Source organism: Musca domestica, unplaced genomic scaffold (assembly GCF_030504385.1).
Source record: "Musca domestica strain aabys unplaced genomic scaffold, Musca_domestica.polishedcontigs.V.1.1 3, whole genome shotgun sequence".
Classification (NCBI taxonomy): domain Eukaryota; kingdom Metazoa; phylum Arthropoda; class Insecta; order Diptera; family Muscidae; genus Musca; species Musca domestica.
In genome coordinates this window covers 15,177,103-15,189,811 of record NW_026712299.1, presented here as the reverse complement: position 1 = coordinate 15,189,811, position 12,709 = coordinate 15,177,103, and positions in this window count along the sequence as shown.

Below are 12,709 nucleotides of genomic sequence, written 5' to 3'. Positions count from 1 at the left end.
ATTTTTTTAGGTGTAGACTATCTATTAGCTAACTTCTATTTAAAGAATGTCTGTAAAATTCATCCTTTTTACAGAAGGTCTGACATCGGTCTTAATTCCATAGAATAACTTTAAAAGGGGTTTCCATTACGGAGGACTGGTAATAGATTTCCTATACAAAGATGACGTTGATATTATGCTCAAACTTAGATCGAGTTCAGAGAATGGTAAAATCAGTCCACACCTTCTGGTACCTCACCCACAAAATTGCAAAATTTTGAGTGAAAACAACTTACCTCACAGAGAAGGATCATTCGATTTTTTCAAACGTTGAATATCCCAATATTTTTGCCAGTGCTAGGTCAGGTGCTGAAATCGACAATATCGACCCACTACATTAGTGAAACATTTTTGAATCCAATATTGACCAGTTCATATCTGACCTAAGACTGATATAAATACAACAACGTGCCAGATTTGAACTACATCGACTACTTCCTATACTTTTTATGAGATATGTGCAAATTTTTGGAAAATGAAAAAATGCGTGAGATAACAGATATAGCGGATCGAAGTATTCCTTTTTTTATACAAGAAATGCTGAGATGTATCAATCTGGAAAGGAATCGGACTTTATTTTCGCGTTTTATGAGCTTCATGGATTCTCAAAATTTTGACACTTTGTGAGGGGTCTTGATGGAGTGGATATTCTATCGTCACAACAGACCTTGGGTTAATGAAAATATTGTGACGTTTCATGAATGTTCAAAAATTCTACCCTTTGTGGGGGAAGTACCAGATGGAGTCAACTGATATATTCCATCTTCACACCAGATCTTGGATTAATAAAAATATTGTCATGTGTGTAATTTGAGGAGAACTGGATGCTTATTTTGGAGTTTATGATCGTTTTGGTTATTCAATATTTTGACCCCATGTGTGGCAGGTGCCAGAATGAATGATTCGATCTCTACCATCTTTACAACAGATCTTTTGTTGATTGAAGTATTGGGATGTAGCAAGTCTTAATGGAATCGCATGTTATTTTCTCGTTTTATAAGCTTCATGGATATTCAAAATTTGACCTTTTGTGGGGGAGGTACCAGAACGAGGGAACCGATACATTCCATCTTCACACCACCACACCACCATTAACCCTGGTGAAAAATATATTGTGATGTGCGTAATTTGGAGACACTTTGGGTGAAGTACTTGGTGAGGTAGACCGATATTTTTGGGCATGACCTAGCACTGATGCAAATATTTGGATTTGCAAAGTTGGAGCAAAATCGGATTATACTTTCTCTTTCTGTGCAGTAAAATATTATTTTTTTTTTAATTTCGACCTTTTGTGGGGGAGGTACCAGAAGGCGTGGATCGATATTGCCCATCTCAGAACTCAATCTAAGTTTGATAGTAATATTACGATGTACCAAGTTTGGACCAAATCGGATACCTCCTTCAATAGTTATAGTGCGCACTAACCAGACAGACAGACGGACGGACATCACTAGATCGACTCCAAATGTCCTGAAACGGATATGGTCTAAAGCCGTTATTTCGATGAGGCACGTTTTGGCCGTATCAAATGATATATACCCTCTCTATCCATATGGCTGAGGGTAAAAAAGGAAATTTTAGTATCTCTCAAATAATATCTTTATATGAATCTGCTTAGCTCTTTTATAGATCCTAGGAAACAATATTTATACCGTACAACACTATGTGTTGGGGGTATTATCAGTTTGATTGGGCCAACAATTATGTAACACCTCGAAATATTGGTTTCCTACATAGGAAAGTATATATGAAATTCCCATCTCGCCGAGCTGAGTCGATCTAGCAATGTATGTCCGTCCGTCTGTCCATGTTAATTTGTAATCACTCTACAGGTCGCAATTGTTGCCCAATCTTCACGAAATTTAGAATGTACGTGAGGCTAGAGCCAGAATAGAAGCCTATTGCTTTTGATCGCATAATATTAAGGGGTTGAAATGGACCAACAACAGAAGAATTTCCTGATTTTGCAGTTGCCTTACAGGTAGCAATTATATATCAATCGAAGCGGTAGTTAGCATGGGGCTAGAGCTCAGGACTGGGCAAAAGCCCTCCAATTTTGATGGTCATCGGGTAATATTTAGTGGATGGAATAGACCATAACATATGTGTTAAATAAAAGTTTCCATTAAACCAAAAATATTTTTAATACCGTCGAAATCATAAATAGTCGGAAATGTCAGTTCTGACCGTTACGTAGATGCCGATAGAAAATATATCGGATATATAGCGAAATATATACAATGTATATATACGAAGGAAGGGGATGTTAGCTAGAATGCTTATATCTCAGGGATTTTTCAATTCAATGGCACAAAAGGATGCAATCTAAAAAAATCGCATAAAAAGATGCCAATAATGATGACAATAGAGATTTTGTAGGATTTTGTGATATTTTTTATTTTTTCATATCTTTTATCGCATGTGATTTTTTATACCCTCCACCATACTATGGAGGATATATAACTTTGTCATTCCGCTTGTAACTCCTTGAAATATTCATGTCAGACCCAACAAGTTATATATATTCTTGATCAGCGTAAAATTCTAAGTCGATTTAGCGATGTCCGCCTTTCTATCTGTGTGTCTGTCTATCTGTCTGTTGTAATCACGTTATCTTTCGAACGAAATGAGATAGAAGGATACAATTTTGTATACATCTTTCTTTTGCCAGTAGGCAGGTTAAGTTCGTAAAACGGTACCTTCCGATATTCGGTATTTTGCCGACATTATTCACCGGAATTGTTTCAAATTTGGCATTTGAAGTTCATAATGGATACTACAGCCTATGACAGAAAATTGTCTGTGCAGGTCCACGTCTTCGTATAGCTCCCATATAACGGTACCTCCCAATATTCGTTATTTTGATGATTTAAGCGTATTTATTCACCGAAGTAGTTTCAAATTACGTATTTAGAGTTCGTAATAGGAACTACAGTCTGTGACCGAAAATTGTCCATGCAGGTCCAGGTCTCCGTATAGCCCCCAAATATTAGTATACCTATATTCGGTATTTTGACGATTTTAGGTACAATAATCACAAAAATTGTTTGAGATGTCGTATTTGAAGTTCGTAATGGATGCTACAACCTGTAACAGAAATTGTCTATGCAGATCCAGGTCTTCGTATAGGCCCCATATATCAGTACCTCCCTATATTCGATAATTTAACGAGTTTAGGTACAATACCCACTGAAATTGTTTGAGATGTCGTATTTGAAGTTCGTAATGGATGCTACAACCTATGGCAGAAAATTGTCTATGCTGGTCCAGGTCATCGCACAGCTCCTATATAACAGTACCTCCCTACATACGGTAATTTGATGATTTTAGCTACATTATTCACTGTTTATTTCAAGTCTATGTAGGTCGGTGTATTCGTTTTTTTTTAAGATTTTAACAGAATTTTTATCGGATTTTATTTTTGGAAAATTTCCAAGTTCGTTCCAAATGGTAGAGGCCGAACTTACTGCTTTTAACTTGTTAATTTTGACTTATAATATTGAAGTGTACATTTTCAAATATTTTTTCACCTTACAACACAGGTTGGGGTTATTATATACAGATTGCAATTATCGTCCGATCTTCGCAAAAATTTTCATTTCATTTTGCAGCCGTTGTAAAGGTCGCAAATAGAAACCAAAGGAAACGAAATTCGCATAAAGTTAGAGTTTAGGAAAGCAAGTTTAATGGACCTTTACTTTTGTGTGAAAAAATACCAACATTTCCATTCTACCGAAACGTTGAAAATAACTTACAAGCGAAATCCAAAATACACAAATGGCAAACTTTGGATTTTTGTATGCTGATTTCGTTGCCGAATATAGCCAAACATCGTAGACAAGCAAATCATATAGGTGAGTCTAAATTTGGAGATACAGAAGGGCCTCTTGCATTTAGAGATGATCCCAAAGAAAATTTTTCCTGATCACACAATTGAGACTAATCGGCATGGAATTTCGCATGACAATAGAGCTAAGGACAGGGAATAACTTTAGAATTTTGGACGAACATTGGATTATATTTACCTGTATCTGACAGGAGTGCGTAAATATTGGCAAATGTCCCCGGTCAAAAAACTAAGGGTAATATCTAAGCAGTGCTCCGTGACATAATTTCAAAAGCGAAATCTTCCAAAATGGATTTGGACATAAAGATGCCAATAATGATGTTAATATAGATTTTGTAGTATTTTGTGACATTTTTTCATATTTTTTATCGCATGCGATTTTTTCAATTTGACTTATAATATTGAGGTGTACATTTTGTAATATTTTTTCACCTTACAACACAGGTTGTGGCTATTATACTCATATTGCAATTATCGTCCGATCCTCACGAAAAAGGGTAGGGTTAGGCTGAGAAGGGCTGGGCCTATTGTTTTCAAAGATGTCCGCAATATATTTAGGGGTTAAAATGGGCCAAAAACAGAAAAATTTCCTGATTTTGCACTTGCTCTATAGGCCACAATTATGAACCAATCGACGAAATACATTAAACATTAAAAGAGCACTTCTGACCATAACAGTGATGCTAATAGCCAAGAAATCGGATATATAGCAAAATAGGTACAATATATATGTAAAAGAATTGATCTTATTTATTCTGCATTTAAATCAAGAACCGCTGGGCCGATTTTCACAATTCCAATAAATTCGGAATGGTCTCTTGCCAGAAAACTATAAAATCTAAGAAAGTCGCGGAAAAATATACCAATGAAAAAGTGAATATCTTTTGTCGATTTTTTTTTAATTTTTCTCATATTTTTTATCGCATGCGATTTTTTCAATTTGACTTACAATTTGAATTGTAAATTTTCAAAATTTTTACACCCCCCCCCCCCCAACACTACGTTTTGAGGGTGTTATATGCATATCGCAATTATCGTCCGATCCACACGAAATTTTACATGGAGGTAGGGTTAGGGTCAGAATTAAAGCCTATTGTTCTTAAGATGTGCATTTAGAGGTGCAAATAGACTAAAAAAAAAATGATTTTTTTCTAATTTTGTAGTCGCTCTATAGGCCACAATTAAAAACTAAATGACGCGGAATTTCGCATCAGAAGAGAGTTAGGGACAGGGAAGATGTTTTAGCATTTTGGATGACCATTGGATTATATATAGCTGTAAAATATACAACAACTTTCGTGTGAAATTGTTTTGAATACTTAACAGCACTACGGAGAGCGCAAATATTGGCCAAATTTTCCGGGTCAAAAAACTAAGGGTAACTTCTGGGCGGAGCTCTTTGACATTATTTCAAAAACAAAATCTTCCAAAATGGATTTGGATATAAGGGAACTTCGAACATATTGTAGTGTTGTAGGGTATCACATGGTCGGCCCCGCACGACTATAGCCTTTGCTTACTTGTTTAATCTAAAATGGAACACTTGGAATGTAGAGAGCTTGAAATATCTCACATATCACGGTAATCACTAATTATGCGTATTCATAGGGCCCTAACAACTCTTTGCTTCCCCACTACCAGTAAGAATACGTTTAGATAAATAAATCAGCTCGATTTCAAGTTCATAAATCCATTGGATATTTTTGGATGTATACGCTATGGAATTGGCGCTTGAGATCGAGTCAATTTTTAAATTTTAACTTACTTTTAGGATCCTTAAACCTTCTTTTTGATTTCCCTTTTTTACTTATTTTTACATTTCTAGCTGTTAAGTTATTGGTCATGTCATGTCATCAATTGTAATAGACCTGTGATATCATCCAAATTTGCATTTTATAATTCAAAAAAATGCAAGAATTCTAAATTCCGCTTAATTAATTTGCATAGTTTATGGCGTAAAAATAAACTTTCCCACATCAGTTATATCGATGACTTTCCTTAAAATAACAGATTCGAAAAGCAACAACAACAACAGCACTAAACCCAATTTCCTGAACAATAAACATTTGTCATTCAACATTAGCCACAATTCGACATTTTTTTTATTTTCAAATGGTCATTCTTAAGGCTAATTATGTGAGTGTGTGTGTGCGTATGTGTGGGGGGGGATATTCATTCAATCTATGCCCATCAAATAGAAAATTAACGATGTGAATGTGACGATATGACAACAACGTGATTTTAAGTACTTGACTTGTGTACATACAAAACGACAACAACAACAACAATAATAACAACAACGGCAATGCAACATTGCTAATAAATAATGTTAACCAATATTATTACTGTTGTTGCTATTGTGCATTTTCCTTAAGGTGAACAAGTTCCAATGGAAAAAAACAACAACACGAACAACAACTACAAAATAGACAGCCTGGCTGTCTCTTGGTGTTCCGTGATTATTTGCTGACGACAAGTCGAGTCTGAATCTCAATACGCAAACTCCCAATCATCCTAGCCTTCAGCGGCCATCCTACTCTTTCCGTCCGTCAGTCTGTCTGTTTGTCTGTGTGTCCCCATGTTTACAGTACAGAGTTGACCGGTTGCCTGTCTCTACCAAATGTCTGTCCCTGTGTCTATCTGCACTTATCATAAACTGAACGTGTTGTACATCAAAATATCGCGCCAGAGATAATGTGCAACACGATGCGGGCGGGGGAGAGTTGGTTGGCGAACAGCAACAAGGGAAAAATGTTGAAAATTAAAGAAACAAAATCATTGCAAATTATCTGTAATTACGTGATAATTTACAATGCGTCTAAATGTAAACTTTGTACAAACATACACGCACACACACTCATTCACTCATACATACATGTGTGTTTCCACGCATGCCACTTACAGTTGTGGACTGTGTGAATCTGTCCGACCATCCATTCCATTCCATGCAACGCCATACCATGCCATGCCATTACCATCCATTGTGACCATGGGGTTGGGGTATTTTTTAAGTGTGTGCGATAATAGTATTGAACGCTTTCTGTTTTACTAATTAGATGACTATGGAACAGGCGCTGCAACTGTCCATTGGCATTGGCTGTGGCTTTGGTGGGATGGAACCAGCCTGGCTGACTAACAGATCAATGCATGTCATGGAGTAGGAGGATATGGCTGGCCGTTGATAATGATTATTACGATGAGGTGTTGCTGATAATCGAGGCATAAATCATAGTTTATTCATAGATGGTGATGACAATGATATTTGTAGGAGAAGCCAGACCAGGTAAAGTTCTTGGAAATCAGCACCATTGCATAAAAAATGACAAATATTCCAAAAGGATTGTTTTGAGACAAGTGGAAAAAAAATGTGCCCATTTAGAAAATTCCTGGAATATCTCATTGACATTTTGTGGTAGTTATATCATTTTATGGAAATTAGAAAATGTGTTTGATTTCAAATAATAGGTGATCTCAGGCGCAGTTTGGGGAGACAATAGGGATACAAAATTTTGACAATGTTTTTGAGTCAGCATTGACATTATTTCAAAATACCCTCCGGTATTACATGGAGGGCATATTAAGTTTGTCATTTCATTTATAACACCTTCAAATATACATTTTAGACCAAACCAAATATTCATATTCTTGATCAGCCTAAAATTATATTTCCGATGTCTGCCTATCTGTCCGTCTGTGGAAATTTTACAAAAATTTTAATAAATGTGTATTTGTTTTGCAGGACTTTTGGTGCATCTCCATATAAATGTATCGACAGTTTTTATACCCTACAACACTATGTGTTGGGGGTATTATAAGTTTGATTGGGCCAAAAATTATGTAACACCTGGAAATATTGGTTTCCCACATAGGAAAGTATATATGGATCTTCCTATCTCGCCGAGCTGAGTCGATCTAGCTATGTATGTCCGTCCGTCCGTCTGTCCATGTTAATTTGTAATCACCCTACAGGTCGCAATTATGGCCCAATCCTCACGAAATTGAAAATGGAGGTGGGGTTAGAGCCAGAATAGAACTCTATTTCTTTTGGAGATTATCAAATAATATTTAGGGGTTGAAATGGACCAAAAACTGAAAAATTTCCTGATTTTGCAGTTGATCTACAGGACGCAATTATAGACCAATCGAAGCGGGAGTTAGCACGGCGCTAGGGCTTTGGGTTGGGCAGAAGCCTTCCAATTTTGATGGTCATCGGTTAATATTTAGTGGGTGAAATAGACCATAACATTTGTGTTAAATAAAAGTCAAATTTCCACAAAACTGCGAATATTTTTAATCCTGTCGAAATCACAAATAGACGAAATGGTCAATTCTGACCGTTATGTAGATGTCAATAGTAAATATATCGGATACATATAGGGAAATATATACAATATGTATATACAAAAGGAGGGGGTGTTATTTAGAATGCTTATATCTCAAGAATGGCTGGACCGAAATTTTGTCAATTCAGAATGCCCTCTTGGCATAAAAGTATAAAATCTGAAAAAACCGCATAAAGAAATACCATTAATATAGATTTTGTAGTATTTTATGACATATTTTTATTTTTTCATATTTTTTACCGCATGCGATAATATTGAAGTGTATATTTTGTAATATTTTTTCACCTTACAACACAGGTTGGGATTATTATATGCAGATTGCAATTATCGTCATATCTTCAGGAAAAGGATATGCTTAGGCTCAGAAGGGCTAGGCCTATTGTTTTCAAATATGTCCGCAATATATTTAGGAGTTGAAATGGACCAACAACTAAAAATGTTTCTGATTGCACTCGTTATAAAGGTTATAAATAGGACACGAAACCTCGCATGAAGTTAGTGTTTAGGACAGCGGGTAGAATGGACCACTATTTTTGACTGAAAAATACCAACATTACTTACAGGCGATATCCGACATACATAAAGGGTGAACTGTTGGCTTTTTTATGCTGATTTTGTTGATGAATATAGCCAAATATCCTAAACAAGAAAATCATATAGATGAGTCTAAATTTTGCGATACAGGAGGAGCCCCTCTCCTTGCTTTTGGAGATGATCGAAAAATATTACGCGTTCAAATGAACAGAAAAACATTCCTGATCACACAATTGAAGCCATTCGAGGACAGTGAAGAATTCTAGCATTTTGGACGACCAATGGATTATGTTTAGCTGTAAAATGGACCACAAAAACTAACAGCACGACGGAGTGCGTAAATATTGGGCAAATGTCCCTGGTCAAAATGCTAAGGGTAATATCTGGGCAGTGCACCGTAACATGATTTCAAAAGACAAATTTTTCAAAATGGATTTGGATATAAGAGGGCTTCTAACATGTTGTAGTGTTGTAGGGTATCACATGGTCGGACCCGCACGACTGTAGCCTTTGCTTACTTGTTTTGGCTGCTTTAGTTACAGTTTTAACCCGAATTTACTGTAAATTGGCTGTATATGTTCCCATCATGTAAGAAAAAACAATACATAGAACTGTCAATGAAGGTCTAAGTTTTGATATAGTCCCCATATAACTGTACCTCTAAATATTCGGTACTTTGATGCTTTTCACAGGAAGTGTTTCAAACTTGCAATTTTAATCTCCCTATATTCGGTAGTTTGTTGATTTTGGCGACTTTTTCGGCGGAATTGTTTCATGTTTCGAACTTTAGGTAGGTTATGTGTTCTACAGCCTATAACCGAAAATTGCAAATACAGGTTTGGGTCTTCCTATACCCCAAAAAAGCTCTACCTTCAGATGTTCGGTATTTCGATGATTTTAGCGACGTTATTCACCTGAATTGTTTCATGTTTCGCATTTGAATATAGTAATGGGCTACGAATTTGCAAGTCCTCGTCTTCGTATAGGCACAAAATAACGGTAACTTCCTATGTGCTGCAACAAAGTCAAACGCCATATTTTTATACCCTCCACCATACATAGGGTAATCACGCTACAGGCTAAACGAATTAAGATAGAAAGCTAAAATGTTGCCCCGATCTCTCTTTTGTCTGCAGGCAGGTCAAGTTCGAACGTCAAGTTCGTATAGCCCCCATATAACTGTATCCCCGATATTCGGTATTTTGTTAATTATAGCCACATTTTTAAACGGAATTGTCTTAAATTCTATAGAAGGAGTTATTTGTGAGTACTTTATCCCTAGACATAGATTTGTCTATATAGGTCCACTATATCGTTTATCCCCCCATATGTCGGCACCTTCTGAGATTTTAACAGAATTTTTAATGAATTTTATTTTTATTTTTTGAAAATGTCCTAATTCATTCCAATTGGTGGAGGGTATTCAAAGTTCGGCCCGGCCGAACTAACTGCTTTTTTAGTTGTTTATTATACCTCCAACATACATAGTATGGAGGGTATATTAAGTTCGTCATTCCGTTTGTAAATCATCTAAATAATCATTTTAGACCCGACAAAATATATATATATTATTGATCAGCGTAAAATTCTAAGACGATTTAACCCTGTCTGTCCATCTGTCCGTCTGTTGTAATCACGCTACAGTCAAAACGAATTAAGATAGGAAGCTAAAATTTTGCACAGATCCCTCCTTTGTCTGCAGGTAGGTCAAGTTCGAAGATGGGCTATATTGGTCCACGATATCGTATAGCCCCCATATAACGGTACCCCCCGATATTCGTTATTTTGATTATTTAGCCACATTTTCTAATGGAATGGTCTAAAAATCAACACAAGGAGTCCCTTGTGAGTATTTTAACCCCTGAGAGAAAATTGTCCACGATAATGAGTCCAGTGCTGGTTTAAAAAACCTACAACGAGCAATTAATGGATGTATTTCGGCTATGGCGATCTATGACGTTTCTACGAACGACTGGGATCCCATATTAGTCTTCATATGCATTCAAAGATTGCCTAAGCATACGGTCTCGCTTTGGGAACAGACGGTCACGATATCGTATATCCCCCCATATACTAGCAACTTCCGATATTAGGTATTTTAAAGATTTTAACAGAATTTTTAATGGATTTTATTTTTTTTTTGAAAATTTTCTAATTCGTTCCAAATGGTGGAGGGTATTCAAAGTTCGGTCCGGCCGAACTTACTGCTTTTTTATTTGTTTCTTTTTTAAATTTTATTGAATGAAAGCACTACATTTTAGAATAAGTTTAGATTTGTTCGAATTGGTTACCTTTGGCACAAATTATGGCCTTCAGACGGCCAATGAAACCGTCACACGCTGCCCGAATGTTGTTCTGCGGTATTTTGGCCCATTCCCGGCGAAGAGCTTGCTTGAGGTGATCGGCGGCCCACACCATCATCACGGCCGGCAATTGAGTTATGGTGGCCAACCGAAGGTTCACATTTTCAGCTGACCTATTTGGCAAGTAAACACGATCCTTTTGTTTGTTTACAAATTGCTGGACAACGAATGTTTTCTCATCGGAGAAAACCAAATTCGGCAGTTCACCACTTTCGGCCAAGCGAAGCTCTTCGCTTGAATTCCATTAGGAATAAGTTTTTTCTGGAAAACTCTCGCCAAAAAGCTTTTGTACGCTTGTAAACAATATAATGAGCTGTCACTGGAATAATTTTAAAAGCTGTCGGACGAGTGGCTTAGAAATCTCACCCTGTACATGCTTCCGAAATATCTTTCTAAAATATTTCTATCAAAATTATCTACACATTTTCCATTCAGCTCCAAGAAGTTCAAGACGCAAACTTTGAAATGCGTTTTTCTCAAAACATACAAATATCTTATGGAACACTTAAGTCAAAACACTGACTTTGTATTATCTTGCAATCTCAATATCATAAAAATAAACCCAATAGTATCTACAAAATAACAAATGCATTTAAGAATTGATAAAACATTATCGTTCAATGTTATGCATAAATTCTATTCGTATTCAAATCGATTATATATTTTTTTTCCTATACCCTCATCTGATCATGATGGCTGTCTGTCTGTCCATTAGATTGGTGTCTTGGCGCGTAACATTTTCACGCATTGCGCGAATGCTGGTGGTAATGACGGCGTTGGCGACGGCTGCCTGTGGTCATGCTAGCACTGTGTGGATATTGGAGCCATTTCATAGCAATTTCCCCTCCCCCTCCTTCCTATATTGGGAACACCCTTTACTCGTTGCGTTGCGTTGCGTTTCGTTGCGTCCTCACATTCATCGCCTGGACGACGTGGTATCGTCGCTGTCAATACATTCGTTCGATATTGATGCGTAAAATGACAGTTGGCGCCAATACACAGGGAATGCATTTCAAATGACATTTAATAAGACGTTTAAATGACAATAAGGAATATTTATTACATAGTCCAATGATAATGTTGTTGTTATTGTTACAAACGAACAAAAAAACAAAAACAATGTTTATGCTATTGTTGTCGTTTGCCGTCATCGTCGGAGCAATGTGGCAGTGATTTCTTTCCTGAAATGCACAAAAAACACCACCACAATAACAACAAACGCTATCCATACCCAGTAGCGAATCCAATAATTTTGGCCCATCATTAAATTGTTTAGTGCTTGAGGAACGTCTGTCTCTCCGTCAGTCCGTCCGTCCTTCCATCCATTCGGCTGGATGTGTGACGATTTGTTGATTTAATTAGTAAGAGATTGCCAGGCATCCACGCTCACATCGTGGTATGAATGTCAGAAAATCATACACGACGCCAGAATATTCTTCTGAAATATCATAAATTTATGATTTCTTAGGCTTGTCGAAAAACCGCATGAATTTTGAGGGAGAAACAAAAACTATGAAATTCCTTTCATGGCTTGCAGGAAAAAAAACGCCAGCACCATAATTAGGGTGCAAGGATGTTAGTTT